Here is a 12,744-nt window from a genome sequence, read left to right as displayed (position 1 = left end):
ACAACAAATACTATACAATACATAACACAATTAATTGACATTTATGAGAAATAAAATTTTAAGATGCGTTCACTAATAAGGTCATTTACCTTAACATTTATTATCGTTCTATCTGTACAATTAGCCAAAACACTCATGTATTTATTATTATTATTATTATTATCTTGATAACAGTTTCATGTACCAAGTTAATTTTACTTATAAAGCAATACACTACTTATGTCAATGAATTCTTAAATATCTGTCGGCACATGTATGCCTATAAAATACATGTTCATTAGTTGTTCATACAATAATAGAATTAATCCTCACCAAATCCCAATATTAATAGTTGCAAATACTACTTGTTAAACCACTTGTTAACCTACTTGTTAAACTACTGGCAAGTAGGATGTTTATACTAGTCTATCTACTACACTAGCGTGGGTATCACAAGATCGTCTGAGCTCATGGCTCTTGGTTCCATCGTGGCTGTCGTCGTGAATATCTGTGAACAATAAAGTGCACATCTGCATACACAAACATTTCATACTCCTGGCATGCTTCCTGTGGACATTCATACTACATAGCAAGGTGGCAGTGGTAAAATACAGGGAGCGAAAGCTATTTACAATTTGTACAGAAACCAGATGCCAGTTATAAGAGTCGAGGGACATGAAAGGGAAGCAGTGGTTGGGAAGGGAGTGACACAGGGTTGTAGCCTCTCCCCGATGTTATTCAGTCTCTATATTGAGCAAGCAGTAAAGGAAACAAAAGAAAAATTCGCAGTAGGTATTAAAATCCATGGATAAGAAATAAAAACTTTGAGGTTCGCGGATGACATTGTAATTCTGTCAGAGACAGCAAAGGAGTTGGAAGAGCAGTTGAATGGAATGGACAATGTCTTGAAAGAAGAATATAAGATGAACATCAACAAAAGCAAAACGAGAATAATGGAATGTAGTCGAATTAAGTCGGGTGATGCTGAGGGAATTAGATTAGGAAATGAGACACTTAAAGTAGTAAAGGAGTTTTGCTATTTGGGGAGCAAAATAACTGACGATGTAGAAGTAGAGAGGGTATGAAATGTAGACTGGCAATGGCAAGGAAAGCTTTTCTGAAGAAGAGAAATTTGTTAACATCGAGTTTAGATTTAAGTGTCAGGAACTCGTTTCTGAAAGTATCTGTATAGAGTGTAGCCATGGAAGTAAAACATGGACGATAAATAGTTTAGACAAGAAGAGAATAGAAGCTTTCGAAATGTGGTGCTATAGAATAATGCTGAAGATTAGATGGGTAGATCACATAACTAATGAGGAGGTATTGAATAGTATTGCGGAGAAGAGGAGTTCGTGGCACAACTTGACTAGAAGAAGGGATCGGTTGGTAGGACACGTTCTGAGGCGTCAAGGGATCACCAATTTAGTATTGGAGGGCAGCGTGGGGAGTAAAAATCGTAGAGGGAGACCAAGAGATGAAAACACTAAGCAGATTCAGAAGGATGTAGGTTGCGGTAGGTATTGGAAGATGAAGAAGCTTGCACAAGATAAAGTAGCATGGAGAGTTGCATCAAACCAGTCTCAGGACTGAAGACCACAATAATAACAGCAGGTTAAGTGCAGTTACTGATCTTTTATTTCAAACATGCTTTCAAGTACCTTTTGTCATGGTTTTAAGCAGTAATACCTTCTCTTTTCTAACCCCCTTTTTCGGATCTACTGCCTTTACCTTTCTCTGGTGGTCTCTTCCTTTCATCTTACTAAAGTTACATTTTATGTTATTAGTGGTACCCGGAAATATAAAGATTTTAGTACATTATATAAAATCACTGTTCATCAACACGACTGCCATTTCCTTATGTATTACCCTCAGTGTCATGTGCTTTGAACGTACAGCTTCGTACTTTTACTTTATTACATTTTACGTTTCTGTATCTCCTTCTTACAGTTCCGTTTCATGCCCTCTAATACTCAAATAATATTTCGGAGCGCTCATACTGTACACAATTATTTCGTCTCTTTGGACAACATAAATACAACTTTCCAATACAAATAACGGTGGACTCTCGCTTAGACTCGTGGAACTGGCTACCTATTGAACTCCCATTTCTCTGAATGGAGACAAATCATACTTGGACGACACACCTGCGGGTCACCGCAAACCCTATTAGCAAGTCACTCATTTATGGTCCTATTGCTAAACATGTAAAATAGACACTCATTTCTAAAAAAAAATTTACTGACATTCTCTCCTAATATGTTCCACATCAATTAGTTAACAATTTTTATTTATTCACACATCTTTACAACATTTTTGCAGCACCACGCGTCTCTCAATTTCACTTTATTCCTTCATGGACAGATAGCACATCTTAAACTCTAAACACCTTCTAAAATTGTACACTCCGCTAGCTGTGCGCATATTTATAACCTACCAAGATACATACCCTAATTTTCTTACCCACGACATCCTGCCCTTTTATGTACTATAGTACCTCTTATAACATGATAATATTATAGAAAATTTGATACATCTACAGATGCCTTCAGCGTAATATTTAACTTAATTGCGTACTATATGAAATACTACTCTTTTTTCATGCAAGCTCCCTTCAGTTTTCCCTACTTATTCCATAAATGGCTTGAGATGGCTCACATGATGGAGTCCCAAAGATTTACTATCAATAACACCTAAACATGAAATGGAAAAAAAAGATTTTGAAAATTTCCGAGGTTTCAAACCACTTTATGACTACTATTAGAAGAGTCTAAGTAGGATCCTGGCAGGGTAAGCCATATCCAGGATGCTACTCCAGGCGGGTGTAAAATGAATGTGCCCAAGGAAGAATATTAAACGCTAAAATGAAGATTTGGCCCTGTCTTACCACCCCCTGAAGCAGATCTTAGGATCTCTTACTTCTATAATTTACAATCTAAACATAAATGAATGATGAAGGCTACTAATCCTACTAAATGATAAACATTGTTCCTGCTTAAATATTTATTGGAAATTAAAAAAAACCTTTGCATTACAAAGTTTGAAAGGTCTCTGTTGGATTCCTTTCATGTTTAATTTCTTAAATCTGTTGCCATTTATGGAATAAATTCCTCGTCTAAATGTACTGTGGCGTTTCTGACTATCTGGGAGGAGACTGAGCAGTGGAACGTGTTACTTTTACACATAAACAAGAACGATCTGTCACACTACTACACTTTAAAGCACAGTTTATATGTAATTCTTATATGTAATTCATGTCACACAGTCTCATACGGAACCTACATCCGCTTTCTTTTATATACTGTATATGATAAGATACTGTCATCCCCCTTCCCTTTTGTGTGAGAGGATGAATGAGCATATGTATTACTAGTTGCATGCTTGAGGGTAGCAGACAAGGCTGTCTGCTAGAGAACAGTAGGACCAACGTCGGAACAGGTAGCTACGCTTTCTAAAAGCAAAGAGGTTTCTATTCTTAGTATGGTCCTGTCCGTCCGTTGTCATGTTGGTATAGGAAGCTGCCCCTCTGGCCACTTCCGTTGGTCTTTGTGAGCCACCCCTCAGGAAGCACGCTGGGCAGTAGGGCAGTTGCAGGGTGGCCGTGGCGAGCGTCTGAAGTGGTAAGATCTCCGGCTAAGCGCGTGTCTGTTAAGTCCGTAGGACAATGGATTTCTTAAGTTCAGCCTAACTGAAAATTTAATCACTTTTATTTCAGGTTTAGCTCTAAAATATCTAATGCTATCTTAAAGTGCAGCGGAGTGTAATTCTTGTGTTAAATTCAGATTATTTTGCGGTAGTTGCTTTGTTACTACTTTGTGAGTAAAGTGGAACCACGTGTTGATCAGTAACTCTAACTAAGTTCATCAATCTTAAATGCGAATGTTTGTGTGATTATAACGTCTCGTCTTGACTATATTTTCAATATAGCAACTTTTCTTTATGTTCAGCTCACGTGGGGTGTACTTTGCGAGACCACTACCACGTGCTTATATAACTGTTTGACCCATCAGGATAATGGTAAGACGTTAGTAACCAGTTCAAGGTTTTTCTTTTGTCAATTGCTTTTCGATCTAATGTATTTTAATTATCAAAATTATTGTGGAGTTGTACGCTTTGTGTAAACCAAGTTGACCACGTGAAGCATGTGGTGTAATCATCAAAGTAGCCCTCAGCTATTCTTTTTGCGAAGACTTCACAAAGAGTTAATATGAATTTAGTATACCAGTGTGTGGTAATTACATGACGGACAGGATTGTGGTATGAACGTAATTTCTTTGGGTAAAAACTGAATCTGTTGGTTGTGGTTAATTTCTTCTTGCTTATGTTTCAATGTTCTTCGTGTGTTATTTTATGAATGCAGTGTTGTATCCAGTCTCCCAATCTTGGGTCCATATTTTATGTGTTCCGTAAAATTACAGTCTCACATTTTTTTTTAATCGTAAATAAGGCACCAGCTCAGTTATAACTCACGTATAATATGCTGAAATTTCAATGAACAATCTTAAAATAAATTTCCAAATATAAACTGATTTCTTTCCTTTTATTTAAATTCTCCTTTATATATATATATATATATATATATATATATATATATATATATATATATATATATATATTACCGGTTTTGTATGACTATTAAAAGATTAGCATTCATGTTAGTCTGCTTGGTAAACCTAGACTAAATATCTGATGAAACAGTTGCCCAGTAATCCACGGTTAACGTCCCCAGACAAATCACGGCTTTTAACCCACTTTCATTGTCAATTAGCACCGATTTCAGCATAGCAAATTAAAGTAACAACCTTACACATCAGCATACAAAATTAAAGTTACAATATTACACATGGGTGCCTTATTTACGATTGGAAAAATGTGAGATTGTAATCTTACGGAACACATAAAATATGGACCCAAGATTGGGAGACTGGATACAACACTGCATTCATAAAATAACACACGAAGAACATTGAAACATAAGCAAGAAGAAATTAACCACAACCAACAGATTCAGTTTTTACCCAAAGAAATTACGTTCATACCACAATCCTGTCCGTCATGTAATTACCACACACTGGTATACTAAATTCATATTAACTCTTTGTGAAGTCTTCGCAAAAAGAATAGCTGAGGGTTACTTTGATGATTACACCACATGCTTCACGTGGTCAACTTGGTTTACACAAAGCGTACAACTCCACAATAATTTTGATAATTAAAATACATTAGATCGAAAAGCAATTGACGAAAGAAAAACCTTGAACTGGTTACTAACGTCTTACTATTAACCTGATGGGTCAAACAGTTATATAAGCACGTGGTAGTGGTCTCGCAAAGTACACCCCACGTGAGCTGAACATAAAGAAAAGTTGCTATATTGAAAATATAGTCAAGACGAGACGTTATAATCACACAAACATTCGCATTTAAGATTGATGAACTTAGTTATAGTTACTGATCAACACGTGGTTCCACTTTACTCACAAAGTAGTAACAAAGCAACTACCGCAAAATAATCTGAATTTAACACGAGAATTACACTCCGCTGCACTTTAAGATAGCATTAGATATTTTAGAGCTAAACCTGAAATAAAAGTGATTAAATTTTCAGTTAGGCTGAACTTAAGAAATCCATTGTCCTACGGACTTAACAGACACGCGCTTAGCCGGAGATCTTACCACTTCAGACGCTCGCCACGGCCACCCTGTAACTGCCCTACTGCCCAGCGTGCTTCCTGAGGGGTGGCTCACAAAGACCAACGGAAGTGGCCAGAGGGGCAGCTTCCTATACCAACATGACAACGGACGGACAGGACCATACTAAGAATAGAAACCTCTTTGCTTTTAGAAAGCGTAGCTACCTGTTCCGACGTTGGTCCTACTGTTCTCTAGCAGACAGCCTTGTCTGCTACCCTCAAGCATGCAACTAGAAATACATATGCTCATTCATCCTCTCACACAAAAAGGAAGGGGGATGACAGTATCTTATCATATACAGTATATAAAAGAAAGCGGATGTAGGTTCCGTATGAGACTGTGTGACATGAATTACATATAAGAATTACATATAAACTGTGCTTTAAAGTGTAGTAGTGTGACAGATCGTTCTTGTTTATGTGTAAAAGTAACACGTTCCACTGCTCAGTCTCCTCCCAGATAGTCAGAAACGCCACAGTACATTTAGACGAGGAATTTATTCCATAAATGGCAACAGATTTAAGAAATTAAACATGAAAGGAATCCAACAGAGACCTTTCAAGTTTACATTTCTTAAGTAACAATTGCCCAACTGTGCTTCTTATTATGACTGCGCGTTCTAATATCAATAACGTGAAATGACTGACATCATCTACGTATCAAAAACTAGAAGACACTACTTTCAAAGATGATCTACAGTTATGTGGAACCTTAGTGAAAATCTAACTTGATCACAGCTGTTTAGCTTTTATAGCCCTAATACGCCGAAGCAATTTGCGATATCACCATATATACTGCGTCTGTTGCGTCGAAGTGATGGTTCTCGTACACGTCTGCGACGATGGAAGAACTCCAGCCACAAATAAACTCTTTCAAATACTAGGACTGCAGAAGCGGGTCTCTGACTAATATACTCTAACACTGTCTTTTCCTCTCTGTGTTCTACAGACGAGAAACGCGAGCTCCCAGCCACAAGGACGGAGTTCAAATAATGTCTCAACGTAAGTATAGGCAGAGGCAGTGCTCTCAATTACTGAACGAAGCGTACTCAACGACGACTTCCAACCCAGAGGTGAAGTCCATAATCGTATAGGTTCGCAACAGTACAGTGCCTAACTGTTCTAACTACAAACTCTCTTGAGAGCAAAGACACCAAGTCCGTCCGTACTAACAAAGCTGATATCGAGTGACTGTCACACACGGGCGCTCACCACGGAAGACCACATCTCTCCACCAATGGTCTCCCAGCAACGCTCAGCTCCCCACCATCGTAATTCCGAGACGAATCATATTTCCGAAACCACAGAACATTCTCCCTTTCTACAGGTTCTTCCAAACGTCGACCAACCATATTTTAGTCTTTTATCGTCCAGCGCGGAAAAGGTTGCGAGGCAAAATATATACAGTACTCGTACAACGGTACGCTTCTGAGTAAAAATCCTTGAAAATAACCCAGCCTGCGTGGTTTACGGGGTGCCGCTTCTTCGTTCCTCGCACCTGCGTCCAAAATTTGCAGAATTCGGAAGTATTATCCGGTTATCCTTCCGGCACTACAAGAATAGCGGCCGATAGCGGCCGGTCGTCCCTGTATTGTGTCTTCACGCTCAGGTGTCACGACGTCCGTCTAGCTACTTCCTGTGTTTAAGCAGGACCAACACACCTGTGTGGGCCTTCCATCCGGGCTTTAGTTCCGCCTGCCGTTTCATCTCCACTGGCGTTCCAACCTCTACTACTATAGGCAATCATTCATTACGCTGTTCTGATAATAAAGACACTCCGTCACCTTACATGCAATAAGCGCTAACATTTATTTACAAGGCGTACGTGACAATGTCAGTCTCCTTTATGTATTCGTATATACTATGTAAAACTTATCAAATGATACCTAATTGTGTTTTTAAATCACAGCAAAGTATGTGGATGGGTGCTAGTAAGGTGCGAAATTATAGCCACCTTACAGCTCTTCTGCCATGTGTTTGTTGCTCGTTTTTGTCGGTATTGTTACTAAAATAGCACTGACTGATTTTCCGATTCCCTATAATACCGAAGTATTTCAAATGAATGCAAATTTTACGAATAAAAATTGCTAATTTTTTAATAAAATATTTATTTAAATCAAAAAATTTTAGTATTGGTGCTGTGCTAACAGATACTTCGTTTATTCACTCGGTTATTGGTAAAAAATAAAAGACACCTGTTATAATCGCGACAAAGCAAGTATCGGAAAATACCTGTCATTCATAACTAAAATACCGGTATCGGTTTTAAGCGTTCGGTTTTTCCCATTCCTAATGAACAGCGAAAATATGGAAACCTTAAGCTTTTGTACTTTGTTCACTTTGTGGGCAATGCCAGCGAGAGGAACATTCGTAAAGATTTGAAATTAAGTGTAAAATTCTTTACTAGCGAATTCGTGCTCTCATCCTCAAAATACTGGATGAATTAAATCTGGATATTCGTTCATCATGAGTGACACTTCTTTCTCACATTCCCCAACCTGTCTGATAGGCAGGTGGTTCTTAAACCCACAGTGAGTCTTTCCATACAGTAAGTGATGTGTTTATTAAGTTTGGATGAAATCGGTTCATTGGCTTAGGGCGAGAAGTGGAACATACACTCCTGGAAATGGAAAAAAGAACACATTGACACCGGTGTGTCAGATCCACCATACTTGCTCCGGACACTGCGAGAGGGCTGTACAAGCAATGATCACACGCACGGCACAGCGGACACACCAGGAACCGCGGTGTTGGCCGTCGAATAGCGCTAGCTGCGCAGCATTTGTGCACCGCCGCCGTCAGTGTCAGCCACTTTGCCGTGGCATACGGAGCTCCATCGCAGTCTTTAACACTGGTAGCATGCCGCGACAGCGTGAACGTGAACCGTATGTGCAGTTGACGGACTTTGAGCGAGGGCGTATAGTAGGCATGCGGGAGGCCGGGTGGACGTACCGCCGAATTGCTCAACACGTGGGGCGTGAGGTCTCCACACTACATCGATGTTGTCGCCAGTGGTCGGCGGAAGGTGCACGTGCCCGTCGACCTGGGACCGGACCGCTGTGACGCACGGATGCACGCCAAGACCGTAGGATCCTACGCAGTGCCGTAGGGGACCGCACCGCCACTTCCCAGAAAATTAGGGACACTGTTGCTCCTGGGGTATCGGCGAGGACCATTCGCAACCGTCTCCATGAAGCTGGGCTACGGTCCCGCACACCGTTAGGCCGTCTTCCGCTCACGCCCCAACATCGTGCAGCCCGCCTCCAGTGGTGTCGCGACAGGCGTGAATGGAGGGACGAATGGAGACGTGTCGTCTTCAGTGATGAGAGTCGCTTGTGCCTTGGTGCCAATGATGGTCGTATGCGTGTTTGGCGCCGTGCAGGTGAGCGCCACAATCAGGACTGCATACGACCGAGGCACACAGGGCCAACACCCGGCATCATGGTGTGGGGAGCGATCTCCTACACTGGCCGTACACCACTGGTGATCGTCGAGGGGACACTGAATAGTGCACGGTACATCCAAACCGTCATCGAACCCATCGTTCTACCATTCCTAGACCGGCAAGGGAACTTGCTGTTCCAACAGGACAATGCACGTCCGCATGTATCCCGTGCCACCCAACGTGCTCTAGAAGGTGTAAGTCAACTACCCTGGCCAGCAAGATCTCCGGATCTGTCCCCCATTGAGCATGTTTGGGACTGGATGAAGCGTCGTCTCACGCGGTCTGCACGTCCAGCACAAACGCTGGTCCAACTGAGGCGCCAGGTGGAAATGGCATGGCAAGCCGTTTCACAGGACTACATCCAGCATCTCTACGATCGTCTCCATGGGAGAATAGCAGCCTGCATTGCTGCGAAAGGTGGATATACACTGTACTAGTGCCGACATTGTGCATGCTCTGTTGCCTGTGTCTGTGTGCCTGTGGTTCTGTCAGTGTGATCATGTGATGTATCTGACCCCAGGAATGTGTCAATAAAGTTTCCCCTTCCTGGGACAATGAATTCACGGTGTTCTTATTTCAATTTCCAGGAGTGTATATACATTTCTATAACTTGTATGAATTTGTAGTATAAGTTCTTTGTGGGGTCGAGTTATGCTTCAAGAAATATCCAGCAGTCTTTGTCCACAGACTGAATTAATGCCAACGTGGGAGAAAGAATGATTCACATCGGTCTGAGTGGCGAAGGGCGTGCTTTTCGTTGTTTGGAGACGACATGGACGGAGAATACAGCCCGTCAGTTGTGATTATGGCGCGGTAGATCGCCACCAGTGCTTGCCTGGAAGAGCATTTGCTGTTTGCCGGCGCAGAGCAAACTCGGTAAGCTTCAAAGCAAACAAAGTGCCGGCAATTATGCGAGGCCGGCGGAGCGGCTCCGCGGACAGTCGGTCGCAGAACGCGTGCGGGCGCGCACACGGCGCGGGCGCGCTGCCGGCCCGAATCGAATCGCATTACCTGCGGCCTGTGTCGGCATTCAAACAGCAATCAGTCAGCCGGTCGCGCAGTCAGTGGCTGCCGCCGCCGCCGCCGCCTGCTCGCCTCGCCGCAGATAAGCCACCGCGCCATCGATTGTCGCAGCCGCCGAGCCAAAACAAACACGTATTACGGCATTACACGCCCACTGCGGGGCCCGTGATGCGAATGCTGTGTCGAATTCTGCAGACGGTGTCGGCTGCAGGCAGAGTGAAAGCGGTCTTGTTAAACAGAGGTGAGTGACGGCGGGAGTTAAGGAGCTCAAGCACTACGTCACAGTGCAATTCTCATTTCGCATCTAAAAAGTATCACTTACGTTCAGCGTGCGTCCTTTAATAAGAAATTGTTAACGACTTTATTAATGGTCCACTATCATCTGATGGCGATATGCAGGGTGATTCACGAAGATACGCAAAAATACTTTAATATGTTATTCTACAAGTAAAACTGAAGAAAAAATTTCATATAAACATAAGTCCGCAATTGTTTAGTTACTGAGTTACGGCTAATAAAAGATTTTGCCTGAAATTCAGTAATTTCGCTAATATGAAGCCATCACGAAACTGTAAGAGGTGAAAGTAAAGCAAAATTTCCATTTATTTTGTAATTTGTTTTTTTAAATTCCAAACAATTCCACGAAGTTTTCAACAGAAGTGGTGGAGAATTCAATTTTGGAAAAATGATGGTAATAACGTTAACTTAGACTGTATGAATGTGTCAAATAATCTGCTTTCATAGCACACGAGAATTCATGTTAAACCGGAAAAAACAAAGCTCATTGTTAAGGAAGTTGTACAATGTACATACAGTTCCACAATAGATTCACAATAAATGTTCAAAAATGTCTCCACCGAGTTCACTGCATTTAGCTGCACGTGTGTGAACAGATTTTGTTTTTCGTTTCAGTTTCACAGGGTTGTTCTTAATTCCGTCTGAAAACTACTGCAGATAAACGTCTGGGACATGTTTTATTAGATTCACCAGACCAATAACAACAGAATAAATGGAAATCGTGCTTTACTTTAACCTCGTACAGTTTTTCGATGGCTTCATACAAGCTAAGTTGCTAAATTTCAGGGAAAATCTTTTATTGGACTTAACTCCGTAACTAAACATTTGCGGACCTATGCTTATGTGAACTTTTTTCTTTAGTTTTACTTGCAGAATAACATATTAATATATTTGCATATCTTTGTGAAACACCCTGTGTATTAATCGACCTCAGTATTATTGCACCTGATAGTGAGGGGCCTTCCGTCGGTTTATCGTGATGTTTCACGAAGACACGCTGAACCACATTGTAGCATTATTATCGATATTAATTATATTTCAATTATCGAATTTCTTTGTCTGAGTTTACTCGTAATAATGCGCGCGCGAGCGCGTTGTGTGTGTGTGTGTGTGTGTCTTTGGAGCCTACGGGCGCTCAACGGCTACGATATTAGCGCTCTTGCGCGTATTAAATGGTTCAAATGGCTCTGAGCACTATGGGACTTAATATCTGTGGTCATCAGTCCCCTAGAACTTAGAACTACTTAAACCTAACTAACCTAAGGACATCACACACATCCATGCCCGAGGCAGGATTCGAACCTGCGACCGTAGCAGTCTCACGGCTCCGGACTGAGCGCCTAGAACCGCGAGACCACCGCGGCCGGCCGCGTATTAAAAGAAAGGAATATGGATAAAGTTTGAGAAATTATTACTTCACAGTGAAGAGGAAACTTATAAACCAACACTCATGCACGCCCTAACGCACGCGCCTTAAGACAAAGGAGAAAGCGTGAAAGGTGCTATACCCGCGATTAAAAAGAAGTAAAACCACAGAAGAGTGACTTTTTGATCACATACAAAAAAAAGGTTGAACCGTTCACCCTAATAACAAGTTAAAACCGTCTCCCCAAAATTTTCGTAATCAAGTTGGACAAATCAAAAAACCTTAAAACTCTGACCACATTCGTTTCAATGTTACTTGAAATAGAGGACAGATCTCTGGGCAAAACTGCCGCTGCCCGCAGGTCGAAAAAAAAAAAAACATCGTCAAGTAAAATGCGGAGCACGTTGCTCTGTATCCCACAAGCACCACACATTGTAGGGCCCTGGCGCCGGAGCAAGAAACCATCCGTCATAGGGATGTGGCGAAGACGAATGAGGACCTTGTCCCGTCGACGTTGCTGGAAAGAGGTACGCCACGGCCGCGCTGTGGGCTTTACTAGAAGCAGCTTATTGTCTGTCACTTCCAGCCACTTATTTTCCCATCGTCGCATGATGCTGTACGTCAACAGCGAAAATATTGGTTCGTGCATAGAGCAAATAGATTTGTAAAAATGTAGAAAATGGTCCGAAGTCCCACCGCAAGAAACTGGCTTGGCGGGAAAAGAAAAGGAGGATTTTGCGGTGGAACTGCAGGGCTCCATCGGCGAGAGTTAGTTAGCGGCTAGGAGGCAAAGTGTTCGCGTCTTGTGGGAACTGAACGAGGCAAGAAAAACAGCAAGATTATATAATATAGCTTCGGAAGTGGAAGTAATTTGGCTTAGTATTCGTGGCATTCTTTGATAACTTTTGGACTACGAAAATCCGACACCATGAAGAGAATTTTGA

The sequence above is a fragment of the Schistocerca cancellata genome, chromosome 3 (genome assembly GCF_023864275.1).
Source record: "Schistocerca cancellata isolate TAMUIC-IGC-003103 chromosome 3, iqSchCanc2.1, whole genome shotgun sequence".
Classification (NCBI taxonomy): domain Eukaryota; kingdom Metazoa; phylum Arthropoda; class Insecta; order Orthoptera; family Acrididae; genus Schistocerca; species Schistocerca cancellata.
Note: the sequence above shows the minus strand (reverse complement) of the source record.